Here is a 24,387-nt window from a genome sequence, read left to right on the forward strand (position 1 = left end):
TTCGGAAAGCCACAACATCTAATCAACTGAAAAGCAAATGATTCATAACTTGCTTCGGGCTCTCTCCAACGGATTCCAAATATTTCAGAAACATTCCAGCTCTCCCCCTCGTTATTAATGTTCTTGAACAAAATCTGAAAGTAAACTGAGCTCATCTTGAATCACATTGTCTAATTCTCACAGCTGAGCACCCAGTATCTGGGAAGCGCTGAAGTTTGGGGCAATGTCATTACATAGTGCAACAGAACAAGCCAATCTGAGTTGCTTAGTCATATGTCCCTGGGTGGCAGCACTCCAGGCTCTGTGAATGCAAGCTGGGATGCTTCCATGTAACTCCTACTAAAAGCAGTCACAAAGTCAGCAACAAATAAGGCTCTTAGCTCTGCAATTGGACTCAATTACCCGTTGGTATTCCACTTACTAGAGTGCAGTGGATGGCATTTGTGCCCTGCCTGGTATTAAATAATAACTGTTCTATTTTAATACCGAGCAAATGCAAGAGCCTAAACCCGGCTCTCCATTCCGTTCTTGCCTCCTCCCCTTCTCTTCATTTCAGCAGTGTGTGGAACAAGATCTGGCTTGTGTGTGTAACAACAATATGATACAGTGCGTTGAAAAGGGCACCTGTGTCAGGGTGAGAGGGAGCCCTGATGCTGTCATGCGTGATTAAGCGCTCAGCTTCTGATCAATAGGCTGACACCCAGCAGCCACTCCATGGGAGAACTATGTGGCAGTCTGATTCCATAAAGTATTACCCTTCCTCCCAGTATCAATTAATCAAACCCGTCCCCACTGAGTTCAAATTGTAGTGTTTCTATTTAAAATAATTATTTTTTTTAACTTGCTGCCATCGAGCTGATTTCAACTCACAGTGATGCTATAGGGCAGAGTTGAACTGCCCCTGTGACTGTGCCAGACCGTACATCTTTACTGGAGTAGAAATCCTCCTTTTTCTCCCATGGAACACCTAGTGGTTTCGAACTGCTGACTTCGAGGTTGGCAGGCCATGGTGCACCCCATTACACCACCAGGGCTCCAGGGACCCAAAAGGGTAGGGTATCGCTGCCCCATAGGGTTTCCAAGGTTATAAATCTGTACAGCAGCAGGCTGCCACCTCTCTATCCTGCAGAGTGGTTGATGGGTTTGAACAACTGACCTTTCCGTTAGCAGATGAGCACTTAAATAACCATTACACCACTAGGGCCCCTCGGTAAGGACTACGGTTTGCAATCCTATGGGGAAGATATTCTCTGTCTTATAGGGTGCTATGAGTGAGAACAGACTCAGCAGCAATGAGTTCAGTTTCGTATGAATGAGGTCAGAAAAACTGGACTCCAATTTCAATTTAGTCCATACCACTGTTGTGTAGTGCAAGGTGGTATCTGGTCTGGGTCTCCATGGTTCAGGTCTTCGAGTCCCTTGAGAATCGACTCATAGTAAGCGAGTTCACAAGAGGTCAATGCATAAACCAAATGCCAATCTATGAATTTTTCCTGACAAACCAGAGGCCTGGACAGAGCACTCCCTTCCAGTAGAGAAATCTGTATGGTAGACCAAATTATAATTAGAAATGTGCTGGACAGTGTAGAATCAAAACAAAGACATCTGGAGTACCATGGCCTAAGGTGATCGTTGTTGTGTGCTATTAAGTCACTTGTGACCCATAGTGTCTCCATGTGACAGATTAGAACTGCACCATAGCGATTCCAGGCTGTAATCTTTACAGAAGCAGCCCAATTCACCTTTCTCCCATGGGACAACTGGTGGCTTCAAGTGGCACATCATTCAGTTGGGTGATTAAACACTGTGCCCCCAGGACTCCATTACCTGACAACAAACAAACAAACAAACGTCCCTGCCACTGAATCAACTCTGACTCACAGTGACCCTATTGGACTGGGTAGACCTGCCCTTTGGGTTTCGGAGGCTGGAACTTTATGGGAAATAGACAGCCTCCTCTTTCTCCCTTGAAATGCCTGGTGATTTCAAACTGCTGACCTTGTAGTCAGCAGCCCATCACGTAACTAACTACACCACCACCCCTCCTTGTTAGTCACCTTGTGTATTATCAAATAGGTTGTTGTGGGCTTGTGAGAAAACATAATTACCACATTGAACTTTGCTTTGATGGAGGAAAACAACCCAACTTTTTTTCTCCCCATTTCCCACCAACTTCTCTTGCCATAACCCTCTCAAAACAACCTCACTCGCATGGAGGCCATGCTGTCGCACAGGGGCCTGCCCCGCCAGGTTTCCAAGACTATCTAACTCGTCTCTTTTGTACATTGTTGTTGGCATCTAATCCACATAGCCTACAATTCAATAGATCAATCATTCAATAATATCAATAAGGATTGTACAATAATTATCATAATTCATTTTAGGACCCCCCCTCCCCATAGTTTAATTGCTTTTAAAATGAGTTCTCGTGCTCCCTCTCCCCTCCTGCCTTCATTGTCTACTCCCCAAATCCCCTCCCCCTACCTATCCTCACCTCCCACCCTTATAACTCCCTAAACCCTTGCATCAGTTATTATCTCTATGCATCCAGTCCTTCTGTGCTTCACAGACTGGGAAACCCAACAGAAACAATAAAAAAACAAAATCAAAATAATGTGGGAAAGATAACATAATAATAATATAAAGAAACAAATAGAAATAATGAGTAAGAAAGAAAAGACCACTCTCAATATTATAAAAGCCAAGAAAGAAAGTTTTTCATTGGAACATGCCAGAGATACTGACACCTAGAACAAATTCAGGTTAGGTCAATAGGGTGGTTACCTGACCGAGGATCAAGTTCAATCCAGCATAATCAAGGTTACAATGATCTCTGTTTGATAGTAAAGCTGTTTGAGACTCTTGTCTACGGCTCGTGGGAATTTGCCAGCAGCTTAATCTAACTAGATTAAGATGGGTTTAGCTGATGGGTTTGGGCTCCCACTGTTCTTCGATATAGCAAAATGTTTTTGCTGTTCTTAATAGCTTGGAAATGTTTGGTATGTGTAGGAAAAATCACTTTTGTTTTTTTGTAAGCATTTTATTGGGGGATCATACAACTTACCACATTCCGTAGTGTGAAACACATTTGGACATTTGTTGCCATCATTTTCAAAACATTTTCTTTCTGCTTGAGCCCTTGATATAAGATCCTCCTTTTTTCCCCTCCCTCCTGAGCCTTTGATAATTTATAAATTGTTATTATTTTTTCATGTCTTTCACTGACAAATGTCTTTCTTCACCCACTTTTCTGTTGTCTGTCCCCCTGGGAGGGGGTTATATGTAAATCCTTGCAATCAGTTCCTCCTTTCTCCTCCCACCTTCCCCTTCCCCTCCTGGTATCGCCACTCTCCTCATTGGTCCTGAGGGGTTTTTCTGTACTGGATTTCCTGTGTTTCCAGCTCTCATCGGTACCCGTGTAGAAGCTCTGGTGTAGCCAGAAAAAAATCCCTTTTTCAGTTGAGGAGTACAAGGGTTTATAAACAGGTCGAGCTTTGGAAACATATAAACAGGTACTGGTTAAGTACCTGGCTACTAAGCAGAAGGTTGGTTGCATCCCTAATCAACATCCAATGTCCTCTTTGTTTTTCCTTGTCTTCTCCTATAAAGTGTGTATAGATGGCCTACAAATTAAAAAAAAAACCCAAACAGCAATAGCAACAAAAGCCTCACTGCCATCTAGTACATGCCAACTCATGGTGGCCCCACAAGATAGGATGGAAGCTCCCTGTAAGTTTCCAAGACTGTAACTAATTACGGGAGTTATAAGCTTCATTTTCTCCAGAGGAGCGGCTGGTATTTTTGAACTGCTCACCTTGCAGTTAGCAGCCTAATAGAGAGCATAACCACTACACCACCCACTCACCAAGAACCAAACTCACTGCCATCGAGTCAATGCTGACTCATACAAGGGTCCCTGTGGAACCCCTCAGGACCAATAATGAGAGTAGGGATACCAGGAGGGGAAGAGGAAGGTGGGGGGAGAAAGGGGGAACCGATCACAATGATCGACATATAACCCTCTCCCTGGGGAGGGAGGGAACAAACGAGGAGCTGATACCAAGGGTTTAAGTAGAAAGCAAATGTGCTGCCCATGATGATGGCAACAAATGTACAGAGGTGCTGGACACAAAGGATGGATGCATGCATGTATTGTGATAAGAGCTGTATGAGCCCCCAATAAAATATTTTTAATAGGAAAGGAAAAGAAAAAGAGGCCCCCTGTGGGTTTCCGAGACTGTCACTGCTCACGGGAGTCAAAAGCCCAGCCTTTCTTGGTGGTTTCAAACTGCCGACCATTTGGATTGAAACCCAACTCATAACCACTATACCACCAGGGTTCCAACATCACACTCGAAGTACTACTAATTTTAGATCTCTCCATGATGAGAAAACCAAGCTGTGAGTATGAGGACTACGAGACTCATGTCAGAAATGTCAACAGTCGCCAGCTCCAACCTGTGTGACAGATCCACCTGGGTGGAGATGGGGCTCCGCAAGCCTCTCCTCTCCTCTAAGCACCTCACAGGATGGCAGGGGGGAGCCCAGTAGCACCACCAAAGCAACTGCTGCACTAACTTCAAATGAGCTCCACACAAAGTGGAGGGTGGACCAATCCCTGGTCGGCTTTAGACCTTGATTCAAAAACATCCCCTGAAGTCCTCCTAAAACCACACAATGGTTTCTTTAGCTTCATCATTTAAGCTTGCCTGCCTTGAACATTCTGCTCGCTTGAGCTCTGATCATCTGGGGCTCAATTGACAGCAGCCACTTGAACAATGAGACAGAGACCTCAGCAAGTCTTGAGAAAGGATTAGGAGGTGTGAACTAGGGAAAGGGGGGTGAGAAGGGTGGCACGACTTGAAGAATGCCCGAAGAGAAATGGCTGAATTGCTAGATGCCCTGCTGAGCGTATGGTCAACCACAAAAGTATTATTCCAAAAATAATAATAATACATGAAGGAGGTCCAAAACAAAATATTTAAAAGGAGTCACGGCTGCAGGTTGCATCCTGCAGTTCTCCTGGCAGCAGTTCTCCTGGCAGCTTCCCTCGTTGGTTTTAGAAAGGCCTCCACTGCCCCTACACTTGGAATGGCTCTAGACTTCCAGTCTCTGGAGATGCTGCACACCGAAGGCCGCCAGACCCTGTCATTCAAATTTTCCCTCTTTATTCTACAGTGACAAGATTGGTGCTGGATTTCCAATTCCAAATCCAGATTCAAGAAAACCAAGACACGTGGTCGACAGTCATTCTTTCGCTACTTGACAGTACAGTCTGCCAGAGAAATTTGATTATAAATTATATCTAGAACGTAAGCCCCCATGGTAGTTCAGTGGCAGCATGTTGGCTTTCCAATGGGGAGACCCCTGCTCGATTCCTGGTCACTACACCTCAGACGCTGCCACTACCCCATCTGTCAGTGAAGGCTTGTGTGTTTCTGTGGTGCGGAACAGGCTCCCATGGGATTTCTACACTAAAATGCACTGTGGGGGGTGAGCGGATGGGGGGGGGGCTAGCCATCTACTTCTAAAAAAATTATCACATGAAAATCCAGAATCCAATCACAATGAGTCAAAGGCCAGCTTGAAAGTAGTTAACAATCTGCAACACATGAAATCAGCTCGACAAAATTAGCTTCCCTCCCCTCTTGCCTCCACAAGGAGCTGTCACGTACGAGGCACTCAACGGGTATTTGAATGAATAAGCATTTAGGATGATTAATCGTAAGTGAAGACAAAGTCTAGCTCCAATTATACTCAAGTAAAAAGATATATATATATATTATATATATATATCATTAAGAAAGAAATGAAAGTCAATTCCCATAAAACTGTCCAAGAATACAACTAATCTCTATGACAGACCTGTACTCGTGTGAAAAATTAAGCTCTGTGACTCTTAACGTGCCCAAGGGCGCTTCACACGCCACAAGCTTATGGATTTCATTGCGCTATCAGCAAAGTCCTCAACTGCTGCCGGGTCACAGTTCATAAAAAGCCAAAAACTCACCGCAGGCGATTCAAAGAAGCCTCATAGGACCAAGCAGAATTGCCCCTTAAGACTTCCAGGGCACCAGATCTTCCTGGACGCAGACTGACACGTCTTTCTCCCTCTACATGACTAGTAGGTCCAATCTGCCTACCTTTGTGTTGGGCAGGTGAGCACTAAACCATAGCACCACTAGGGAGCCTTCCTTCTTAGTGAAATCCTAGCACAGTAGAGAACAGAAACTGGAAAGAACTATAGGATTGTACTGCTCTGATGAAATCCACTGTATTTTATTGTAAAATAGATTCTAAGGTAAAGGGTGACCTCTCTAGTGACAGGCACGACAAGTCACAGTCACCTTGGTCATACCCCTGTTCTAGAACCAGCTCTGGCTTACAGCTAGAGTTCAGTGGGACAGTCCAAAGTAAGCCACCACAAGTGAGATTCTGTTATTCTGGGTTGATTAGAGAAACAAATCCAGAGACACTCATATGTGTATAAGAAAGAGCTTTATGCTTGAAAACAAACAAGCAACCATCTAGCTGAGAAACAACAAAGCCCACATGGAAGAAGCACACTAGCCTGTGTGATCACAAGGTGTTGAAGTGATCAGGTATCAGGCATCAAAGAACAAAAAATCATATCACTGTTAATGAGGGCAAGTACAGAGTGAAGACTCAAAGCCCATCTGGACACCCCCTTACTGGACACCTCCTTACTGAAGGGTTGTGGGGAGATGAGCCAGTCAGGGTGCTAGGTAGCAACGATGAAGCATAAAACTTTCCTCTAGTTCATAAATGCTTCCTCCCCCCACTATCATGATCCCAATTCTACCTTACAAATCTGGCTAGACCAGAGGATGTATATTGGTACCGATAGGAACCAGAAACACGGGGAATCCAGGACAGATGACCGCTTCAGGACCAGTGCTGAGAGTGGCGATATCTGGAAGGTGGAGGGAAGGTGGGGTAGAAAGGAGGAATCGATTACAAGAATCTACATATAACCTCCTCCCTGGGGGATGGACAACAGAAAAGTGGATGAAGGAAGACGTCAGAAAGTGTAATACATGACAAAATAATAACGTATGAATTATGAAGGATTCATGAGGAAGGGAAGGGGAAAATGAGGAGCTGATACTAAAGGCTCGAGTAGAAAGCAAACGGTTTGAGAATGACGATGCAACAAATGCACAAATGTGCTTGACACCATGGATGGATGGATTATAAGAAGTGTACGAGCCCCCAATAAAATGATTTTAAAAAGAAAGAGCTTTATATGAAGAGTAATTGTATATTAAGAAAACATCCCAGCCCAGTCCAGATCAAGTCCATAAGTCTGATAATAGCCCATATGTACAATACCAATGTATAAAGTCCTCTTCAGACTCCTGAAACACATGCAATGATGCCGAATGCAAGAGGATCACAAGGCAGGATGAGGGAAGTCTTGTGGATCCAGTGGCATTTTAAGCATCTCAGCACTGGCAGGGGTCTCCACATGGTTCCTCCAGCTCCCAGGGCTCTGGTTGCATCAGGGTCGTTTCATGTGGCTTCCCCTGAGAAATGTCTCACAGGGAGTGAGCCAGCGTCCCACCTCCAGCTAGCTCTTTATCTCCTTAGTGCCTCCAAATGAAGTCATCAAGCTGCGACCTGATCGACAGGCCAACCTCTACCCCTCCGCTCTCAAGTCTCAAATAGACACCAGATTATGTAACTACCACAGAGATGTAGTAATGAGCAACTTAAAATAAGTCACGTACGGGCATTTTTGGTTCAGTGACAGAATTCTTGCCATCCATGACGGATACAGAGTCCTGGTCAACAAAACTCCTAGACAGCCACCATTCATCTGTCAGTTAGGACATGTATGTTCAGTTTGTTTCCAGATGAAGATGGACGTGCAGATAAGTAATGTCTTGCCATCTACTTCAGAAAATGTAGTCTGAAACTCATCCTGGTGATGGTGCAGGATTGGGCAGCCTTTTGTTTCATTGTGCCTGGTGTCACCAAGAGATCAAGGCAGACTCTGTGGCAGCTAACAGCAACAATATAAATCATATGCCCCTTATACCTGCTTCTACTAGTCAGTGTGGGAGGGATTTTGTGCTGTTACTACCACCTTTTTTATTTAGAGATCCCCTTCCGTAATGTCATCTGTCAAAGACTTTTGGCACACGTCACTTTTTTAAATGTTATTTTCAGAGTCAATGCCAAGTAGACATCAATCAATTATGTTTACTCACTCGTATTCCAAGCAGGATTCACACCTAGGAAACATTTCAAGCACTGTGAGGCATCCTGATGGTTAATTTTATGTGTCAAGTTGGCTCGGTGCTCAATTGTTTGGTCAAACACTAGTTTAGATCGGTGGTTCTCAACCTTCCTAATGCTGTTGTGACCCTTAAATACAGTTCCTCGTGTTGTGGTGACCCCCCAACCATAAAATTATTTTCGTTGCTACTTCATCACTGTCATTTTACTACTGTTATGAATCAGGCGACCCCTGTGAAAGGGCCATTTGACCCCCAAAGGGGTCGCGACCCACAGGTTGAGAACTGCTGGTCTAGCTGTGGCTGTGAAGAATGTGTCTTGGATTCATCATTAGCATCATAAGCAGGTGACTTTAAGTAAAGTTGATCACTCTAGAGTCTACAGAATGTCTGTTGTGGGCCTCATCTAATCAGCTGGAGACCACATGCGCTCGCTCTAAGTCTTCTTGGAGAAGTAGGGATTCTGCTACGGTATTGTGACAGTTACATAGTTTCCAGTCTGCTGGCCTGTCCTAAAGATTTTGAACTCAAAATTGCAGCATCAACTCTACACTGAGTTCCTTGGCCAACACATCCCTCCACATTGCAGACTCACTAACGCTCACAATTACTGTGAGTTAATTTTCTCTCTCAATCTGTCTATTCCCAGTAATGTTACACAGGGATCTCTAGAGAAACAAAACCAGGACACTAATAATTCTGTATATATTTACATAGATAGATAACATGAGAAATAAACAATCTATAAAGCAGTACAAAGGGCTCAGTGCAACTCACTCCCGTGGGACAACTAATACACCGGCAGTCCTTCAAGTCTTGAGGGCCACCGGGTAGTCCTCCGTGGAGCAATTCAGGCTATCCGGCCACAGGCAGCAAACAGCAAGCACATCGCCAACAGTCAGCCAGATGACAGAGTCCGCGACAGTCCCCAGCTTCCAGTAGCGTGGCGAAGCAAACTTGAAGGAACCTCAAATTACAGCGACACAGTCCACGGGGTAGGTGTCCCACAGGTAGTGTAGCTTGCAAATGGAGGCACAGAACAAGCACACTGGTCTGATGATCAAAGAGCAAGAGAGGGAGAGGCGAGGCCATTTATCTCTCCACCCTTCAACTATTCTCACATGTGTTCAATAGCAATGTTGGCACAACAAACCTAACTATCACACCATGTCTCTCAAGGCACAGCAATTCCATCCAGTAAAACCTAATGGAAGCCAGCCTCTAACTGCCTAAAAATCCAGTCCGCACTCCCTAGGCTGACATTCAGACTTCTTCTCAAACTGGCCCTATCATAAGAAAGCCCATCATTCCTGTTCCTGTATATCCCAGAACTTTTGCTTTCCACACTGTGCCTCTCCCTGCTATTGATACTTCTCTTTATGAATGTGCCCTCAATCATCTGGATCCTAAATATCCTTCAGTGTCCATTCCAAATAATCTCAGGCCTCCTCCATGTCTTCCTCAAACGCTATTCCTCGGCACAAAACCAAACAAAGTCCCATTGCTGTTGAGCGTGCTCTGATTCAGGGCAGCCCTCTGTGTTTCAGAGTGGAATTACGCACAAATGGGGGGTTCGAGGCTGTGACCTTTCAGAAGCTGGCTGCCAGGCCTTTCTTTCAAGGCACCTCTGGTGTATGCAAACTTCCAACCTTGTGATTAGCAGCCAAGCACATGAACCATTTGTGCCACTCAGGGACTCCATTATGGAGTGTGACACTTCACACTGACACTTTCCAGTAGAGAAAGACATGGCACACACTGTAGTGACAGTTAACAAATATTTGCAGACAGCCAGTCATTCCTTCCAACCTAACATGTAATTAGGTGGGCATCTTTTCCACAGGAAGCACCTGTGCCCTAGGCATGCCTTCACCAGAAGGAAACAGACAACCCTCTACCACCAATTTGATTCCAACTCATAGCGACCCTATAGGGCAGAGTAAACTATTCCTGTGGGTTTCTAAGGCAATGGATACTTATGGGAGAGGAAGCCTCAATTCTCTCTCCCAACTTGACCTTGAAGCTAGCAATCTGAGGACTAACACACTACTATGATCCCTGGGGCTCCGACAAAGGGAGAAGGATATTTTTTCCCTTTTGGTTTTTTCCCCTTTGTCTAGTAGCAGTTGATAAATCGCGGCTCATATTTTTTCCATCACAAAAACCTGTCGCTGTTTGCAGAATGTGACTGATGGAAGTGAAGAGTGCCGAGAACAAAAGGCAGCGCAGCTACTGCCGGCCTCACTTTAGAGAAAGTCACCGAGAGCCCTCTCGTGCAAACCTCACACCAGGGAAATGGAGGAAGTTTGGGTAATATAAGAAAAAAGGGGGGGAAAGAAAGACAAAAATAAGAAATGGCTAGAGGCAGAGAATGGAGAGAAGCTCTTCCATATGAAATCATGGTCCCTAAACCCCTGCACATTAATTGTACTGATTGTTCTTTCCTTTAAAAAACACTGAAATATATGCTGTCGCTGGGCATACAGAGACTGAGTAACAACTATACTCAAGGAAATCTGGTTTTCTACCCCTTTTCTTCACCTGTGTTAGTCTGGGTACTTTAGAGAAACAAATCCACAGAAACTCATGTGTAAGACAGAGTTTTATATAAAGGGTAAGTGTACATAAAGAAAATACCCCAACCCAGTGCTGCCCAAGCCCACAAGTCCAACATGAGCCCATTTGTCTGGCACCAATCCACCAAGTCCTCTTCCATCTCACAAAACACACGCAATGACGCCGACTGAAGGAGGAAAGCCGAGTCAGTGAGCGTGTAAGCATCTCAACGCTGGCAGGGATTTCCACATGGCTGCGCCAGCACCCAGAGCTGCATTGGGGTAGGTCCATGCTGCTTCTCCATGGGGATGTCTCTTGCAGGAAGTCACCCTTGCCAGCTGAAACAGGGAACTGCTAAGACAGCTGCACCCTGGTCCGACCATCACAAGCAAGAGACCTCAGAACTAGAAAGGCAAGGTTCACCGAGCCATATATCCTTCCACCCTTCAACTAACCCCACCTGTGTTTATGGGCCAGGTTGGCACAATAAACTAACGGCCTCACCACTGCAAGGGCAGTTCTGCCCTGTCCTAGGCCACTATAAGAAGCGAATCGATGGCAATGGGTTTGTATGTGTGTGTTTGATTTTCACCACAAAAGATTAACTTCTATGAATAAAAGTCAACTCTTATTAATATAGATGTAGACTGTTAACTAGACAAGCTCTCTAAACAGAAAAAAATAATTTCTTTCATCCCTTCATCATTCAACCAATATTTACTGGACATTTAGCTGATGCTAGGCACAAATACGTAAACTGCTTACAAGATAAACCATCAAAAAACAAAACAAAAAAGAAGATATGTAATCAAAAGGATATGATCTAAAGTCTGGGAAACAGTGAAGGCATCAACAGATACAAAAACCTCTTCCATTGTTTTCCATTCTGTTGTCTTTGCTTGACGGTGATTTTTTTCAACCTCAAAGAAATGTTACCCCCACCCCTCCACCACTACCCCACACACAACACATTGACGAGCACCAGCATGTCTGCAGAGAATACAAAATGATTCTAATACAGTGAGAATGCTTGTTTGCCCTTACACTATCTAGCGTGTTCCAGACTTGCTCAGATTCTTTGTGAGTAACGCACTAGTCTCTTGGTTGTACACTTGTTCCTCGGAAATGCTTGGTCAACATCACCCATGTTGCTAGTGACCTAGACATGAAGAATAGACGAACTGCACGACACAATGCTCCTTCGCGTTCAGGTCTACTTCACAGGCAGGGCTCTTCAGAAAAGATGTCAAGAGCTTGACACCTTCCAGCCGTCTCTTAAAATAATGCTCACACTTCCGAGGAGTAGGGAACCATCTCGATTCTTGTCTGGGCCGAGAGAAATCCTTAATAACGATTTCCCTCCCTGCTTTGCAAGCTGCTATATTCGGCTCACCTTAATTTAATTCCTTCTTTTCCCTGTTGCCTTATTTAATCCCTCAATTGACACATCGCTGATCTCTGTAATAACATCCAAGTCCCCAAGAAAGTATTAAACTGGGATTTTACTCTATTTGTCTAAGCAGAACTTAATTAGGCAGGTAAATCTTCTGGAAAGGAAGTGTGACTATATAGTGTTTGGGATGATTCACTTCTCTGAACCCGGGCGCCGCTCTGGGTAGCAGAATCCAGCTTGCCTGGGTATGACACAGCCTGAAGCTAATCAGACAGATGTCTGGCATCGTAAATCTTTCCTCCAGTTGACAGCCGAGGAAATGGCAATGTTGAAACGCAGGTATGGGCAGCATTTGGATTAAGTGGCCAAACGCCCCCTCTAAGAAGTTGGGAAGCCACAGCCTGAGACTGGCAAGTGGCTTCACACTTCTTCATTTGCAATTCAAGGCCAGGCCCTGTCTTTCCTTATGTTGGCAACACTTCATCGTTTCTCAGAACGATCTTTGGGGGCCGCCACTAAGCTAACATATGACCAAATTAGAATTCGGCTGGAGCATGGGGTGGCTGGCCAAGACCATGGATTTAATAAGGAACGGTATTGTGCTCTGTTGCCCCCCCCACCCCAGAAAATGGCTGGATTGGAACCAACAGTTAAAGGAAGGTTACAACGACTTAGATTTAAAGCAAGACCATTTATATCTGCAGTCAGGAAGATTTACGTTAGCAAATGTTCTAAGAAAAAGCACTCCTTTGGTTATGTATCAGTATACAGGTACAGTCGGCCCAACACTGAATTAGTGGATGTTTCCTTTGTAGGTATCACATACTCTGTGGGGAGGCTTTCTGTGTGTATGCAGGTGTACCCAGTTTACAAAGTATTAAAAGTAACAACCATTCCCACTTAGGTCCATCTGTTTCGTGTGTGTGTGTGTGTGTGTGTGTGTGTGTGTGTTCAGTACATGCCCACAGTAGTAATATGACCTATATTCAATGTTATGCCCCACAATGTTGTGGTGTTATCATTCTCCGCTGTTCGCTTGCAGATGCTCCAAGGCCAAACTTACAAATCTTCTCATAATAAGAATGAAAACTAAAAAGCACCGCCTACGCTGGAACAGGCAGAATGGCACCCCATCATAAGCCAGGGACCACCAGAATAAAGAGGCGATTATTTTTGTCCCTCAAACTATGCCCAAAGCAACAGGTTGGCTATTCCATGGGAAAGGAAAATATTTTTTGTCAATCATCACCAAAAACAAAAGAGCATGTGTTGAATTGTTTAATTTAGCGAAGACAAAACAAAAAACATCTGAGGGACATTATTTTTTACATTTCAAGTACACTGAATTATAGTACCTTTGTGTGAAAGATAGGAATTTAGCTATTTCAACCAGATCAATATAGGGGGGGGGGGAGTGAAATGCTCTTTTCTTACATTCTTGCAGCTTATGCATATAAACAAGTGAGAAGCTTCCCCAATTTTTCAACTCTTAAGAGGAATCCGTCCAAACGGTTTCTATTATTAGAACAAAAAAATGTAGCTAAAGGACTGACTGTGGTTAATAACTAAAGAATTCAGTCTCTGAAGAATTCAGCTAGTTGCTCTGTCTTCTCTACTTCCTGGCTACAACTCTTTTAAAACTGGATCCTCAAACATATTTCTAGAAAAGAAACGCCGTAGACGAGCACATGTTCACATCAACAGTTAAAACGTGGTCACAGTAAACACAGAGAATAGCAAGACAATAGACTCTGATACAATGGGAGCTATTGCCACCTGTTCATATAACTCTTCCGAGTATCTGTATCACTTCTGAACAGCATTCAGTTGCTCACCATAAGGTCAGTGGTTCAAGCTCACTAGCCAATCCCCAGGAGAAAGATGAGGCTGTCTTCTCCTGTGAATAGATTCAATCTCAGAAACCCTAGGGAGCAGTTCTACTTTGTCCTATAGGGTCACTATGAGCCACATTCAATAAGAAGGCAGTGGGTGGTACAGTTCAAAATTCCATTCTCTGTTCCATGCTACCTTTGGGCTACAAGATCACTGAGATCAAATGCTTCAAATAAATTACACAGTGTAAATAAGCTTTATAATTTCAAACATACTTCAGCACATTCTGGTCTAAGTTCAAGTATTTCCTATGACGAGAAGTACTGAGCTTTCAAGTCCAGGGAACAAAACACTTCAATTAGTGAGTGACAGCTGCTCATAGTGCTGAGGATTCACTTCTGCTGTTAAGCAAGAGAGCAGAGGTCTCGCAAGCCAAGACTCTTGTGCTAAAACTCCCAGAAGCGTTCGACATGGTCTTGCCTTTGGAAGAATGGTGTGAAGTGTGGGAAACTATGTGGAGATTTTACCTTTAGCTTTTTTTTTTTTTGCTGTTGTTTTAAAATGTTTTCCCAAGAACAAATAGTCCTTGCCAAATAAAGCATAGAACCAAGAGACAAGATGGCTAGGATTTTTTTTTCCTTTCCTATTTTTAAGTAGCACCCTTGTCCAAATTCACAATGTAACTAGAGTAAAACCTCAGAGCCTTTGGAGAGGTCTTGGTTTCATACAACCCACAGTTTATTCCTTCCTGCATCATATATATAGTGTTAACTGTTTCCAAAGGAATCTTTCTAAAAACGCATTAGTCATTTCTTAAACTGACTAAAACCTAAAAACCAAACCCACTGCCATCAAGCTGATTCTGACCCCTAGAGATCCTGTAGGACACAGGAGAATGCCCCCACCCCCAAAGGTTGCTAAGACTGTACATATTTACCGTAGGAAACATGTATCAGTTTTCACCATCAACCTTTGGGTTAACAGTTATGTGCTTTACCCAGTGTGCCACTAGAAATCCTAGTACCAGACTAAGTGAACTTGTTTTGATAATGCCATGTTAGCATTTATGGAAATAGATTAAAATGACACTTAGGAGCAAGTTCTTTTTTCTTTTTTTTAAATCATTTTACGGGGGGCTCATATAACTCTTATCACAATCCATCCAGCCGGCCATTGTGTTGAGTACATTTGTTGCCCTCATCAGTTCTTACTGAGTCAGGTGCTCAGTGCTTTACATGCTTCCTCTCATTTAACTTTGCTCTTGTTGCAATCTGCAGTCCCGTTCCAACTTATGGTGACCCCATGTGGTGCAGACTGGAACTGCTCCATAGTGTTTTCCAGGGTATTAATTCTTACTTCTTGAAAGCTGATCACCTGCAGAAGGGCCTCTGGGTCAATTTGAACAACCAGTCCTCGGGCTAATAGCAGAATGCTTGACCTTTTTGTGCCACTTAACCTTTTGTGCCACCCAGGGTCTCCTCATTGAGCTCGAGGTAGTAGCATATACCTATTAAGTGATCTGCTCCTCAAGAGAAACATGAGGCTTTTTGCTCCCATCAAGTTTTTTTTTTTAATTTTAACAATTTATTGGGGTTCATACTCCCATCAAGTTTTACAGCCTTGTCAGAACCCCCAATAAAACGATTTATATATACATATATATATATATATAGCCTCAAAAAAAGAAAAAGATTTACAGCCTCAAAAATCTAAAGGGGCAGTTCCACTTTGTCCTTAAGGGTCACCATGAATTGGAATCAACTTGTGAACTCTAAAATGTCAAGCAAGAACAAACATGGATTGTTCTGGTGAAGCTTGGGTGGAAGAATGGTGAAACCATTGGTGCTTTATGAAGCGTTGATGGAGACAGTCCCCCAGAGATATCAGCAATTTACAGTTAGAGGAGCTTATTTTAAGAAGGGATGAAATGATATTGAAGATGAAGCCCACAGTGGTGGGCGATCCACATCCATTTGCAAGGAAATAATTTCATTCATGCCCTAACTGAGGAGGACTAATGATGACCAGCAGAAATAATAGCCAGCACCATAGACATCCCAACTGATTTCGTTGATACAATTCTGACCGAAAAAGTATAGTTGTGCAAGCTTTCTGCTCAATGAGTGTCAAAACGATTGTGTCCTGATAAGCTCTAGACAAAAGCCAAACTGTCATGGAAATCTTAAACATGTGGGATCGAGATTCTGAAGCACTTCTGGGAAAAATTGCCATAGGACATCAAATACGGTGTCCACCTTACAGCCCTGATTGGGATCCTTCTTGGCTTCTTTTTTGTTTCCTAATCACAGAAAATCTTTAGAGGACAACTATCTGGGAGTCAGATAGTTGGTGGATGTTGGCTTAGGGGTAGTGGAAGACAGGCCCCTCGGCTGCAGAGGGGAGGCTGGAATAAAGATGTGGTTGATCCGCAATGTGAATTGCCACCTAAGTTACAATAAAAAAAGGGGGAGGACACCCATTTTTCTTCAGTGAAGAGTGAGGAAAAGACTGTCTTTTTCTTTTTTTTAAAGGCTGTTTCATCACTTACAAAGAGACTTGACCTTGGCAGGGTTAATTTTGAAAAATAGAGTTTCTGGGGTTTTGTCTTTTAATTTCATCTTTCATAAAATGTTTTAATTAATTTCGTATTCATTAGGAGTCAATACATATTCGTATATCATCTCATTCCATAGCTCAACCGTGTCAAGCAGAATTATACAATTGCTACCACATTCACTTTCCAAGCATTCTTTTTCTCCCTGGACTCCTTGATATCGTCTCCCTTTTACCACCCCACCCCTACCCCGATTTCACAAAATGTTTGACTGGGCCTTGCCTGTCCTATGGCTTGACACTGGGATAACTATCATGCAGTACCTATGAAGGCAGAATATTCATGCACCCAATGGCCCAGTAGCTCCACTCCTAGGTCTAAACCCAACAGAAATGTGTGTCTATGTTCAGAAGACATGCATAAAAATGTTCATACCAGTCCAAAAGTGAAAACAACCAAATTTCTATTGACAGGTGCCTAGATCAACAAGATGCGCTAACCCATACATCAGAATATTGCTATCCAGCAATTAAAACACAACCCCCCAAAAAAACAATAAAGCACTAGTTCCTGCAACAGGGATGAATAGTACAAAGGCTCGCTGAGTGCAAGAAACGTCCACAGCTGAGCAACTGTGTACGACTACATCTACAGATATGCACACAACACCAACACAGAAAACACGAAGCTATCGTCTTAGAACTTAGGGAAGAGGTTCCCTTTGGTGATGGGTTGTGACTGGGTTGGGACGAGAGGGTTTCTGGGTGCTGGTCATGTTTTCTTTCTTAATCAGAGCACTGATTACACAGGTGTTTCCAGTTGGTGAAAAATCATCCAGCCCGACATTTAAGATGTGTACAATATCCTGGATGTATGTTCTCCCTCTCTATCTATTCCAAGTCACTGCCATTGAGTTCATTACAACGCATAGTGACCACAGGGTTTTGGAGGCTGTGATTTTTTACAGAGCAGATAGCCTCAGGCTGCTCCCTCAGAGCGGTTGATGTGCTTCAATGACCGACCTTGCGGTCAGCAGGCCAATGCTTACCTGACAGCGCCACCAGGGCTCAACATAGAGTTCACTTCAAGATTAAGAACTGGAAAAAGAAGTATCAGTGCCTGGGCCTCACGGCAGACCAATTAGCCACAAACCTCTAGGAGTAGGGCCCAGACATATTTTTTAAAGCACCCTAGGTGATTCTAATGTGTAGCCATGTCGGAGAACCAAAGGAAAAGGTGCTCTTAGATTTAGCAATAGGTCCTTAGGAGGCGGAAGTCTGGTACATGGCAAAGAATGTGAGTTCTGATGTATTGGGCATTTGTGTAGATCATCCCTAAGCCGCCGTTTCCACAATTATATCATGGGACCAATACTACCTCTCTCTCAGAATTGTTGCGTGAGTTACACGAGATAATAGGTTTAAAGTATCTCGTAGAGCAGGACTAGGTCCCGGTGGCATAATGTATTACACATTGAGCTGGAAACCACCAAGTGAGTAGTTCAAACCCACCAGTCAGACACTCCATGGGAGAAAGGTGAGACTTTCAGCCTCCACAGAGATGCATAACCTAGGGAAGGTGGCCACTCAAGGTAGCGGCTCTATTCTGCCCTATGGGGTCGCTGGGAGTCAAATTTGACATGATGGCCTTGAGTTTGGTTTGGAGCATAGTACGTGCTACAAAAGAGGCACTTGAAAAATGCTGGGTATTCTTCTTCCTCTTTTGCATCCATGTTTCATGATGAGCATGGAGCCCAGTGGCACAATAAAGCCAAACTCACTGCCACTGAGGTGATGCCGACTCCCAGCAACTCTCTAGGACAGGGTAGAACTGCCCCTGTGCGTTTCTGAAGCTGTGTAACTCTTTTAGAGTATAGAGCTTCGTTCTTCTCCTGAGGAGCAGCTGGTGCTTTTGAACTACTGATCTTGTGGCTAAACAGTCCAATGCAACACCACTATACCACCAGGGCTCCATAGGGCCACGATAGTTAGTGATTAAGTTCTAGGCTGCTTACCAAATGGTAGGTGGTTTGACCCCAGCCACTCATGCTGCAAGAAAAAAAGATCTAAAAATCAACTGTGGAGACTCCAGTCAATATTATTCCCTATGAGGCAGTTCCACTCTGTCACAAAGGGTTTCTATGAGTTTGTGGTAGTTACATAATCTGGTGTCAATTTGGGACTTGAGAGGATTAAGAGTGAAGGGGTGGAGTCTAGTCTATCAATTGTGTCATAGCCAATGAGGCCTCTGGGTGGCCATGGCCTTCCCCTGAGAATTCAAGGAACTCCAGTTTTCCTCCTTGGAGGCGGGAATCTGCTCTCTCTCTCTCTCTCTCTCTCTCTCTCTCTCTCTCTCTCTATATATATATATATATATATATATATATATATATATATATATATATATATATATATATATATATATAGGCTCAATCCCTATGAGACATCCATCCCTGAGAACAAGCCACATGAGGCTATCCTAATGCAGCCAGAGGAGCTGGAGGAGCCAGGTGGAGACCCCTGTCAGAGCTGAGATGCTTACAATGTCACTGGGTCCACAAGACTTGCAATCCACTGGCCTGTGATCTTCCTGCATCATTGCATATGTTTCATGAGTCTGAAGAGGACTTTATAGATTGGCATCTGGCATATGGGCTAATATCAGCCTTATGGACTTGATCTGGATTGGACTGGGATGTTTTCGCAATATTCAACTGCCCTTGTATATAAAGCTCTTTCCTATACACATAAGAGTGGATCTATGAATTTGTTTCTCTAGTCAACCCAGAGTAATACAGAGTTGGAATCCACTAGAAAGAACTTAACACCAGTGACGAGCCAATTGCAGTAAATGAACAAAACTTGCGCTCTCCAATTTCTCCTCCTGAATGAGTTGCTTTATAACGAGGCAGGTAATACAACACTTGGACTGGTGATGTCACAGGAACATGGGATCTTTCTGGGCCCTGGTTGCTGGCGCTATTCAATACCTGCTATTCTTGAACATGAATGGAGAGGAAGCAGACCCTCCACTGGAAAACTGTGCTCTCAGCCTGACCCCTAAGATCAGCGCCAGACAAAACCAAGAGGCATGTTGGCAGAAAGAATAGAAAATGAATAGACATATCCTCCACTAGATGTGCCAAATGCAACACTTTCGTATGAAATGTCACATTTCAGTAACAACAAACACACAGTTCAACCCTGGACCAAGAGCAGGAGATCTAGGTTAGCGTTTGAGATACCACCACTGAGGACTTGGCGTGCCCTTTCTCTCTTTCTGTTGTGACAGGAAAGCCAAGCCATCTCTCCTCCATCCTTTACAAGGGCACTGAGATTCAGATAAGAGAAATAGATGGTATCCAGAAAATGAAGCCCCCCCCCTCCCAGAATGCAGGTGAGAATACTAACTAGGGATGTACTTTGTGCAAAATTGAAATCACTGCCTCCTCCACTCAGCCGGCAACCCAGACTGAGACAGAACTCTCTCTGGTGTCAAGTGTTCCAAACACGGCCAGAACCCCCACTCTACCGGCAGGCTGGCTTATGTAAGAAGGGACTGTATGCAGCACAGCCTGGCGGGTAGCAGAATACATTGCTTCAGAGAAATCCTTGGAAATGTCTCAGCCTCAAGTACAAGGGCAGGGTCGGGTCTTAGGTTTCTGAGAGAGAGGTGCTGTGCACATGTGAACACCAGATCTATGGCTGGAGCAAATGAGGTCATCCAAGCTCCTCTTACCACCGTCAATGTCAAAATTTGGATAGGAAGTTCAAGGACACGCTGTGGTTTTTTTCCAGAGCAATATCCGGTAGAAAAACACTTGTGAACTTAAAAATCTTGCCTAAAAAATTAGTCATACTTTCGCTGAAACGGATTTTGTGCGAGGTGTTTTGTTGTTTGTTTTTTTGTATCTTTGGATGTTTGTTTACATAAGGTTTTATCGCCTAAAACATAATTATATCTTTGTAATATCTTCTTTTACTGCCTTTTTCAATCTCACTAGACAAAGCCAAGGAATCGTGGGAGTCACCCCTCTATTCAAAACCAACAGCAAAGCAACAAAACATAAAAACACAAGCTCTCTGACAAGAGAGTAACTTAAGGGCTCCCCACTCGAGCTCAGAGAGGAAATAACTCAAATGCCTGTTGGGATCCTAACTGAAAACTCAACGTTAACCGCGGGGCATGTCGGAATATTGTGTACCCTGAAACCTTTTGGAAGGCATACTTAGGTACTCAAGGCCCACATACAGGGAAGAAATGCCCACACACCAGGATGCAGGGGTTGAACTGGCAGCATCGAATTAATGTCAAATCGGACTCCTGTCCTGTTGGGAGGAGGGGGAAGGAATTTTGCCCGATCCGACCCCGCCTTGGAGCTGGCTGCTCGCCCCCTAAGTTTTGGCGCTCCCAGCTCCTTGTTCCCGGCACCCACCTCCTTCCCCCTATGCCTCCTGGAGCTCAGCGCTCCCTGGGGCCCTGGTGGAGACGGAACTCCCAAGAGAGGAGCCAAGACTGTGGGGTGACTCCTCTCCCAGGGGGTCCTCAGCGCCCACGCCAGCCCCCCCCCAGCCCCCGCGCGCGCCTCCCGCCTGGCTCCCTGCCCCAGGCGGTCGGTCACCTGGCTCTGCCGCCGCCGTCGCCGCCGGTCCTCCGCTCCCGCCGCTCCAGCGGTGCAGCCGCTGCCTCCGAGACGCGCTCGTCCTCCGGTCACGCGGCCGGGAGCGGCCGGCGAGCTGGTGCCAAGGCTGTGGGACCGCTCAGCCCTGCCGCGCCGGGGCCTGCCTGCGCGCGGCCGCGACCAAGGCGACACTGGCGGGCTGGGCTCGGCGGCCCGCGGGGGGGCGCCTGCAACTTTGCTCCGGACGCGGCGGGGGGCGGGGGCAGGGTGGCGCGGGGGGCGGGCGCGCGGGCTCCAAACTCCACGCCGCCCCGCGCCACCGCAGGCCACGGCTGGACTGGGGCGGCGCACGCGGGGCGCTTCTTGGGCTCTAGCGAGAAGCGGACTCGCTGGCGGAGTTGGGCGGCGAAGCCCCGCGCAGGGTGGGGAGCTGGGGGCGCGGGCGGGATGGCCGCGGGGTGCTGCCTCCCTCCCCTCCTCCCCCCCCCCCCCGGTCCTCGCCCCCCTGCAGAGCTACCCGCGCCGCCCTCCGTCCCGGAGCCCGGGAGGAAAGCAGTGACCCGGACCTGGATCGCCGCAGTAGGAACTGGAAGTGACAGCGGCGGCGGGCAGAGCAGTGGCGGCGGCGGCAGCCGGGGTGGGTGGCCGTGGCAGCAGCCGCCGCAGCCGTTGGGGTAGCGGGGCGGCTACACTGCGCATGCTGCCGCCGCTACGGGCGCCCCTTCCTGTGGGGCCGCTTCCTCCCCAACCCCGGGGGCCACTCCAGCCCGCTCCCGCCCGCCCCGCCTTGCGATGGGCTGCAGTGACCATGCAGCCTCGTGATACTCCCTGGAGCAGCCCCTGGCGCCCCTTTCGAGGGTCCTCCTGGATGCCCTTCCTGGGCTTCCAGATAACAGGCCCCAACTCAGGGACTGGGGGTGGGGGGTCTCGGAGAGGTCCGTAGTATTGGAGAAACACGAACAATCTCTCGTTTTTACAGAAACACAGTGGCGTCGGTGATGGACGAGGGTGGCCGGCGTCAGGAGTGACATTTAATGTAACTCTTGGAACTTCCATTAGGGGTTTGAGATTTGCTCACCGGTCCAAAATGATTTTTTTTTAAAGGCAAAATCTTCTTCAGTCTTTCTGCTAGCTCCAACCAAGCAAAAAGCTTTCCCTGGGGAATGAGGGGAGGGGGGCTAGATAGACATAGTCTAAAAGCACCGTGTCCAACCGTTAGACGGGGCCTACTTCCTTCTCCAGATTCCCCTGGTTTCACAGAGGAGAGGTGAGTCGACTGAGGCCTAGAGAAAGGACCTCTGACTTCACACAGGCGGCAGGGTCAAGGCCAGGGCTGGAAGCCAGGTCTGCGGACCCCATGTATGTCCCTAGTTAGTTGCCTGCCATTATGCCTGGCTCCTCCAGTGAGTCCTTCTCTCCTAGAACTAGAGCTCTCTTCTGGAAGATTGAACTCTGAAACCTCCAGTACCGCTTCCCCACCGAGCAAGCAATCAAGTAAGCAAGCAAACAAACTTACTGGCATCCAGTTAGCTCAGACTCAGGGTGACCCTCTAGGACGGGGTGGAACTGCCCTGTAGGTTTCTCCCACAGAGTCACTGGTGGCTTTGAACTACTGACCTGCCTTGCAGAATAGCCCTTGGGAAATGGCAAACCAGCCGTCCCACGGGCCCCTGCTTTGGGAAGCACACCGTGCTGTTCCAGTGACAAGGCAGATGGAGTGACTCAGGGAGACAGGAGGCAGTGAGGGGGTGGGGGCAGATTAAAAGCCATCCTGTTAGGAACTGGTATTGACAAGAAAGAGTCCAACAGACTGATAGAAAGAGGGGAAGAGGGACAGAGGAGAGGAGAGCACGATAAAGGGAGGGAGGAGAGGAAGAAGGAAAGAAAATAAGCAAGACACTCTGGCTGAACCTCACATACATTCAATGTACTCTTTCACGAACAGAACGCCTTTGTACAAAGTGGACTTGGTCCAGGAGCAGAATGGAAAATGATAGGGCGGCCCTGGCCATGAGTTGGCGTTAATGGTGGCAGAGGAGAAAGCCAGAAGACCTGCTGGGGATGAGACAGGGCGACTGAGAGGAAAACCACAGGGATAGAGTTCTCACAGACTAGTCAGTCATGCGGCTGAAGTCAAAGTGAGAATCAAGCTGGACTACCAGGTACTCCCCAGGCCACTCACCTCATTACCGCACATCCCTGATTCCCACCAAGTTCAAAGGTAGCACAAAGCCAAAACTGTCCTTGCTGGAAAATCTTGGTGGATTTCCAGTTCGCATGAGTGACACAACCTAAACACAAAGACTTTGCTTTAAGTTCGGGAAAATTTTCTCTTAAGGCCTATAGGTCCTCCCTGCCTTCTCCATTTTTTATTTCATGCTAACAAGAGAGACCTATTTGGTGCGCGGAAGTAGAAATACAAGTAGATGACAAAAATGGTGAGTGGATGTCCAAACTCACTTAGGCATCATGGAAATGCTAAGTACAGAAACAAGGAAAATACCAGTTCATTGTTCGGTCACTAGTTTGCTGTTGCTATTGGGTGCCGTGGTATTGAGTCCAGCTCCCAGCAACCCATGCACAACAGAACGAGACACTGCCTGCGCCATCCTCGCAACAGTGCTTTTGTTTGAGCCCATTGCTGCAGCCACTGTTCAATCGCCTTATTTTGCTCTTTTTCGCGGACCTTCCACTCTACTGAGTATAATGGCCTTTTCCAAGGACTGCTCTCTCCTGATAACATGTCTCCTGATAACCATCAGTTTAGCCAACATTAAAAGTTCGGAGGGCATGAGAAAGAAGATGCCTTTTTATAATATTGGTGGAGTGCAACCTAGCAGAGTATTTTTTAAAGACAAATTTGCCAGTATTCATTGAAATGTGACACAGGAATTCAATTTCTATGGAAAAGATGCTCCAATACTAATCACAAAGGCACACAAAGACATATATGCGTAGACACTAAATCCACGTGAGATTTATCCCGGCAATGTAAGACTGATTTAACATACAGAAACAATCGATGTAAATAACATATGACTATCATAAAGGGCAAAACACCACATGGTCATCTCAATAGACATAAGAGAAGCACTTGACGGCAATCTAACGCCCTTTCATGATAAAAGCAACCCAGGAAATCCCTCAACTTAATAAAAGGCATCAGTAA

At 45.7% G+C, this 24,387-nt stretch overlaps 1 protein-coding gene across 6 annotated transcripts in view; it reads right to left on the reverse strand.

The window, feature by feature from the left end:
* The window catches only part of ARHGEF6 (Rac/Cdc42 guanine nucleotide exchange factor 6), a 123,075-nt gene extending 101,272 nt beyond the window's left edge, over nt 1–21,803 (reverse strand). Inside the window, exon 1 of one of the 6 annotated variants that reach the window (XM_075539482.1) lies at nt 21,785–21,803. The gene's annotated coding sequence lies outside the window, so the exon portion shown is untranslated. Of the gene's footprint in view, nt 1–21,218; nt 21,622–21,784 lie in introns of those variants that run through there. The other 5 variants (XM_075539477.1, XM_075539478.1, XM_075539479.1 and 2 more) reach the window with 5 other exon arrangements.
* Nucleotides 21,804–24,387: the final 2,584 nt, after the last annotated feature.

The sequence above is a fragment of the Tenrec ecaudatus genome, chromosome X, assembly GCF_050624435.1.
Source record: "Tenrec ecaudatus isolate mTenEca1 chromosome X, mTenEca1.hap1, whole genome shotgun sequence".
NCBI classification, from domain to species: Eukaryota; Metazoa; Chordata; class Mammalia; order Afrosoricida; family Tenrecidae; genus Tenrec; species Tenrec ecaudatus.